This window comes from Eleutherodactylus coqui, chromosome 2 (genome assembly GCF_035609145.1).
Source record: "Eleutherodactylus coqui strain aEleCoq1 chromosome 2, aEleCoq1.hap1, whole genome shotgun sequence".
Taxonomy (NCBI): Eukaryota; Metazoa; Chordata; class Amphibia; order Anura; family Eleutherodactylidae; genus Eleutherodactylus; species Eleutherodactylus coqui.
Genome location: NC_089838.1, coordinates 623,309 through 630,586, shown reverse-complemented (window position 1 = coordinate 630,586; position 7,278 = coordinate 623,309).

Here is a 7,278-nt window from a genome sequence, read left to right as displayed (position 1 = left end):
TGGCCCCAACAGAGGACTGCGAGCCCCAAGCAATCCAGCAACCGTGTCACCCTGAATGGTAGAGCGACAGCAGAAGAACTGGGGTAAATGGCTATTTGGGAGCCTGGGGCAGTGGAGGGGGGACCCCAATAACCATCTTATACAAGGAGACCACCGCAATACAACGTCCAAACACTTCACAGAGGGGGCGGACAGGAGCCGTCATGATGAGTAGACCGTGTCACCTAGATACTCTCCGGGGGTGCAGCGCCCCCCAACGTAAGCTCATTACAGGGGTCACACCAGGCAAGGAAGGGTTAATGACGAGGAATTGCTCCACAGCGTTACATAAGGAGGACTTGTAGAATGTCAAGTTACGCCACTTCTCACAACTCTCTGCTACAACTCCTGATCAGCTACAAGACCTCTGCTTGCTGTCAGTGAGTGGAAGGCCGGCCCTGATGATATCTCCACTGCCTGCCACGGGTTGTTGTGGGAAGCCATTCTCACATCACAAGGCGGCGGACGTCCCAAATCAGATAGCCTTCGGGCAAAATAAAGCATGCAGCGCCCACCAGCGACGCCCCCACACGGGGCGAGCGCCCGATGCATCGGCGTCCCACCCCCCCTACCCCCCCACACACAGGGCGAGCGCCCGATGCAAGTACTGCCACTGAGGGGAGAGGAGGGGGGGGGTGGGGTGGTAGCACTGCCACTGAGGGGGGAGGGGGGTGGTGGTAGCACTGCCTCTGAGGGGGGAGAGGGGTGGTGGTAGCACTGCCACTGAGGAGAGGGGAGGGGGGGGTGGTAGCACTGCCACTGAGGAGAGGGGAGGGGGGGGTGGTAGCACTGCCACTGAGGAGAGGGGAGGGGGGGGGTGGTAGTACTGCCACTGAGGAGAGGGAAGGGGGGGAGGGGGGCTGGTAGTACTGCCACTGATGGGAGGGGGGGGGGCTGGTAGTACTGCCACTGATGGGAGGGGAGGGGGGGGGCTGGTAGTACTGCCACTGATGGGAAGGGAGGGGGGGGGGGGGGCTGGTAGTACTGCCACTGATGGGAGGGGAGGGGGGGGGCTGGTAGTACTGCCACTGATGGGAGGGGGGGGGCTGGTAGTACTGCCACTGATGGGAGGGGAGGGGGGGGGCTGGTAGTACTGCCACTGATGGGAGGGGAGGGGGGGGGGGCTGGTAGTACTGCCACTGATGGGAGGGGGGGGGGGGGGCTGGTAGTACTGCCACTGATGGGAGGGGAGGGGGGGGGGCTGGTAGTACTGCCACTGATGGGAGGGGAGGGGGGGGGGGTGGTAGTACTGCCACTGATGGGAGGGGAGGGGGGGGGGGTGGTAGTACTGCCACTGATGGGAGGGGAGGGGGGGGGGGTGGTAGTACTGCCACTGATGGGAGGGGAGGGGGGGGGTGGTAGTGCCACTGATGGGAGGGGAGGGGGGGGGGTGGTAGTGCCACTGATGGGAGGGGAGGGGGGGGGGTGGTAGTGCCACTGATGGGAGGGGAGGGGGGGGGGGGTGGTAGTGTCACTGATGGGAGGGGAGGGGGGGGGGGTGGTAGTACTGCCACTGATGGGAGGGGAGAGGAGGGGGTGGTAGTACTGCCACTGATGGGAGGGGGTGGTGGTAGTACTGCCACTGATGGGAGAGGAGGGGGGGGTGGTAGTACTGCCACTGATGGGAGAGGAGGGGGGGTGGTAGTACTGCCACTGATGGGAGAGGGGGGGGGGGTGGTAGTACTGCAACTGAGGGGAGGGGGGGGGGTGGTGGTAGTACTGCCACTGATGGGAGGGGAGGGGGGGTGGTAGTACTGCCACTGATGGGAGGGGAGGGGGGGGGTGGTAGTACTGCCACTGATGGGAGGGGAGGGGGGGGTGGTAGTACTGCCACTGATGGGAGGGGAGGGGGGGGGTGGTGGTAGTACTGCCACTGATGGGAGGGGGGGGGGTGGTAGTACTGCCACTGATGGGAGGGGAGGGGGGGGGGGTGGTAGTACTGCCACTGATGGGAGGGGAGGGGGGGGGGTGGTGGTAGTACTGCCACTGATGGGAGGGGAGGGGGGGTGGTAGTACTGCCACTGATGGGAGGGGAGGGGGGTAGTACTGCCACTGATGGGAGGGGGGGGAGGTGGTAGTACTGCCACTGATGGGAGGGGGGGGAGGTGGTAGTACTGCCACTGATGGGAGGGGGGGGAGGTGGTAGTACTGCCACTGATGGGAAGGGAGGGGGGGGTGGTAGTACTGCCACTGATGGGAAGGGAGGGGGGGGGGTGGTAGTACTGCCACTGATGGGAAGGGAGGGGGGGGGGTGGTAGTACTGCCACTGATGGGAAGGGGGGGGGTGGTGGTAGTACTGCCACTGATGGGAAGGGGGGGGGGTGGTGGTAGTACTGCCACTGATGGGAAGGGGGGGGGTGGTGGTGGTAGTACTGCCACTGATGGGAGGGATGGGAGGGAAGGGAAGGGAAGGGAAGGGAAGGGGGGGGGTGGTGGTGGTAGTACTGCCACTGATGGGAGGGAGGGGGGGTGGTGGTGGTAGTACTGCCACCGATGGGAGGGGGGGGGGTGGTGGTAGTACTGCCACTGATGGGAGAGGAGGGGGGGTGGTGGTAGTACTGCCACTGATGGGAGAGGAGGAGGGGGGGTGGTAGTACTGCCACTGATGGGAGAGGAGGAGGGGGGGTGGTGGTAGTACTGCCACTGATGGGAGAGGAGGGGGGGGTGGTAGTACTGCCACTGATGGGAGAGGAGGGGGGGGGTGGTAGTACTGCCACTGATGGGAGAGGAGGGGGGGGGTGGTAGTACTGCCACTGATGGGAGAGGAGGAGGGGGGGTGGTAGTACTGCCACTGATGGAGAGAGGGGGGGGGTGGTAGTACTGCCACTGATGGGAGAGGAGGGGGGGGGTGGTAGTACTGCCACTGATGGGAGAGGAGGGGGGGTGGTAGTACTGCCACTGATGGGAGAGGAGGGGGGGGGGTGGTAGTACTGCCACTGATGGGAGAGGAGGGGGGGGTGGTAGTACTGCCACTGATGGGAGAGGAGGGGGGGTGGTAGTACTGCCACTGATGGGAGAGGAGGGGGGGGGGGGTAGTACTGCCACTGATGGGAGAGGAGGGGGGGGGGGTGGTAGTACTGCCACTGATGGGAGAGGAGGGGGGGGGGGTGGTAGTACTGCCACTGATGGGAGAGGAGGGGGGGGGGGGTGGTAGTACTGCCACTGATGGGAGAGGAGGGGGGGGGGTGGTAGTACTGCCACTGATGGGAGGGGAGGGGGGGGTGGTAGTACTGCCACTGAGGGTGGGGTGGTAGCACTGTCACTGAGGGGGGGGGGGGTGGTAGCACTGCCACTGAGGGGGGGGGGGGGTAATACTGCCACTGAGGGGAGGGGGGGGTGGTAGTACTGCCACTGAGGGGAGGGGGGTGGTAGTACTGCTGGGGAGGGGGGGGGTAGTATAACACGAACAGACAGGAGGGATGGATGGCGGTGGGCGCACACAGCACGGGGCTTCTTACCCGCCGCGGCGGCCCAGGAGACACCCAGCAGAAGCAGCGGGGCGACGAGCCCGCAGCCCCGCATCACGCCGCCGTCCAGGCTCCACAACGGAGACAACACCAGCTCGCACTTCCTGCCCGGCCTCTCAAAACACAGTTACCCGAGCCCTGAAGACAGCACGCAGTAAACTTCCGGTCGTTGGAACGCAGCACCCGGCTCATTTAACTCCCAGCACACATAACTTCCGGTCCTGAATAACGGTCGGCGGAAACTAGTTGTAGTGTGAATGTAGTGCTGTGAGGGCTGTCAGTCCCATATATGCTTTACGGTCAAGGTGTATGTTATGGTAACCTATGTAAACAATAGCAGAGGCTCCTAGAGTAGAGCAGGCCTCGTTGCCCCTAGCAACCAATCAGATTGCGGTTTTAGGTTTCTCTCACAAGAGATAAATTAAAGCTGTGATCTGATTGGTTGTCAGTGCTGCTGCGACCAATGAGATGACAGCTTGAATATTTGATCTGCAGGTAGGAAAGTAAGAGCTCTAATCTGATTGGTTGGAGGCGGGAGACGTTCAGCGTGCAGTTTTGATGGTGTAGGCGGAGTGGTGGCTGGACTGAATGTCTGGCCATAGTGTTCCCCTGCCGGGCGCAGCTGTGGTCAGCGTGGGCCCCTCCAGCTCCTCTGCAGGCTACTCAGGGGTGTCACAGAGGGCCCCATCAGCCTTATGGCCGCCTTGTAATTGTATGGTATAGTTCACACATGTAATACGCAGTGAATAGACCAATGGGTTCATTCACATGAGTGTATATTTATATGTGATGAGCGATCGCATGAAGGAACACGCAGCATGGCCTGTTTTGGTGGGCATTACACACCATTGAAGTGGATGGGTCGGCGCAAGTACATGGAAACCCGTGTATTCACTGCATGTGTGTGCAACATTTCAATGGGCCCGTATGTGTTCTTTTTTGCGCACGCAAATACACAGTCCCCTATTAGTAATAAGTGACCCCCATATCAGCCCCCAGTAGTAATAAGTGACCCCATATCTGCCCCCGGTAGTAATAAGTGACCCCCATATCAGCCCCCAGTAGTAATAAGTGACCCCATATCTGCCCCCAGTAGTAATAAGTGACCCCCATATCAGCCCCCAGTAGTAACAAAGTGACCCCTATATCTGCCCCCAGTAGTAACAAGTGACCCCTATATCTGCCCCCAGTAGTAACAAGTGACCCCCATATCAGCCCCAGTAGTAACAAGTGACCCCATATCAGCCCCAGTAGTAATAAGTGACCCCATATCTGCCCCCAGTAGTAATAAGTGACCCCCATATCAGCCCCCAGTAGTAAGTGACCCCTATATCTGCACCCAGTAGTAACAAGTGACCCCCATATCAGCCCCCAGTAGTAACAAGTGACCCCCATATCAGCCCCCAGTAGTAACATGTGACCCCCATAGTAGTCCCAGTAGTAATAAGTGACCCCTATATCTGCCCCCAGTAGTAATAAGTGACCCCCATATCAGCCCCCTATTAGTAATAAGTGACCCCCATATCAGCCCCCAGTAGTAATACGTGACCCCTATATCTGCCCCCAGTAGTAATAAGAGACCCCCATATCAGCCCCCAGTAGTAATAACTGGTCCCCATATCTGCCCCCAGTAGTAATAAGTGACCCCCATATCTGCTCCCAGTAGTAATAAGTGACCCCCATATCAGCCCCCAGTAGTAATAAGCGACACCCATATCTGCCCCAGTAGTAATAAGTGACCCCTATATCAGCCCCTAGTAGTAATAAGTGACCCCCATATCTGCCCCCAGTAGTAATGAGTGAGGCCCATATCAGTCCCAGTAGTAATAAGTGACCCTATATCAGCCCCTAGTAGTAATAAGTGGCCCCCATATCTGCCCCAGTAGTAATAAGTGACCCCTATATCAGCCCCCTAGTAGTAATAAGTGACCCCCATATCTGCCCCCAGTAGTAATGAGTGAGGCCCATATCAGTCCCAGTAGTAATAAGTGAACCTCATATTATTCCCATTAGTCATAAGTTACTCCCATATCAGCCCCCAGTAGTAATAAGTGACCCCCATATCAGCCCCCAGTAGTAATAAGCGACACCATATCTGCCCCAGTAGTAAGTGACCCCTATATCTGCCCCCAGTAGTTATAAGTGACCCCTCTAGTAGTCACAGTAGTAATAAGAGACCCCCATATCAGTCCCCAGTAGTAATAACTGGTCCCCATATCTGCCCCCAGTAGTAATAAGTGACCCCCATATCTGCCCCCAGTAGTAATAAGTGACCCCCATATCAGCCCCCAGTAGTAATAAGCGACACCCATATCTGCCCCAATAGTAATGAGTGACCCCCATATCAGCCCCCAGTAGTAATAAGTGAACCCCATATCTGCCCCCAGTAGTAATGAGTGAGGCCCATATCAGTCCCAGTAGTAATAAGTGAACCTCATATTATTCCCATTAGTCATAAGTTACTCCCATATCAGCCCCCAGTAGTAATACGTGACCCCCATTTCTGCCCCCAGTAGTAATAAGAGACCCCCATATCAGCCCCCAGTAGTAATAACTGGTCCCCATATCTGCCCCCAGTAGTAATAAGTGACCCCCATATCAGCCCCTAGTAGTAATAAGTGACCCCCATATCAGCCCCCAGTAGTAATAAGTGACCCCCATATCAGCCCCCAGTAGTAAGTGACCCCTATATCTGCCCCCAGTAGTTATAAGTGACCCCTCTAGTAGTCACAGTAGTAATAAGTGGCCCCCATATCAGCCCCAATAGTAATGAGTGACCCCCATATCAGCCCCCAGTAGTAATAAGTGAACCCCATATCTGCCCCCAGTAGTAATGAGTGACGCCCATATCAGTCCCAGTAGTAATAAGTGAACCTCATATTATTCCCATTAGTCATAAGTTACTCCCATATCAGCCCCCAGTAGTAATAAGTGACCCCCATAGTAGTTCCAGTAGTAAGAGCGACTTCTCTTGGGCCAGGCAGCATCTCCACTCAACCAGCCTGCTGGTCCGTCCGGTGGCAGCAGTACAGAGTATGTGACCGCTGACCTCTTCCCTCAGTGTACAGAATGGCGCACCCAGATTTCGTGGGAGAGACATTAGTGGTCAAACTGCACTGCCACCCGTCCGTCGGGCTACATAGAATGAGGTGGTGGGCCTGATTCGGCCGCGGCCTTGTGTTCGCCCCATGTGTGCTGTATGATGCAGTCACCATACTATAGATATGCCGTGCGGTTCTACACGGTGCTAGAGATCACAGAGCAGTTACCTCCAGCCATGACAGGTGACATGTTTACTGATTGGTGTCGTCCACTTTCTCTTTTCTTCTCCATCCAGCCCAGACTTCCATGAAGATTTCTTCAGGCAACAAGTTAACTGCACACTGTCTCCATCCTGCTGTTACCCCCAATGCCCATCTCAGTGCCTCCCACAGTACAAGTGCCCCTTCTTGTGTTCCGCAAAGCAATAATTCCTTCGTAGTGACCAACACGAGAAATAGTGCCACATTGTAATAACACCCCTCTGTGCCCCATACAGTAATAATTCCACTCTGTGTCCCGTGCAAAGTAATAATGCCCACTTTGTGCCCCAGAAAAGTAATAATACCCCTCTATGCTCACAAAGTAATACTGGTCCTTTGGGGTCAGGGGATGGGGGGAGTTGTTTTCCTGCTCCGTTTGGGGAGCAGTTAAGGGGATTCCCTTGGCCGTACGGATCCGTCTTATGATGGAAACAAACAGCGCCGAACGTATCCCATTGACTGTAATAGGG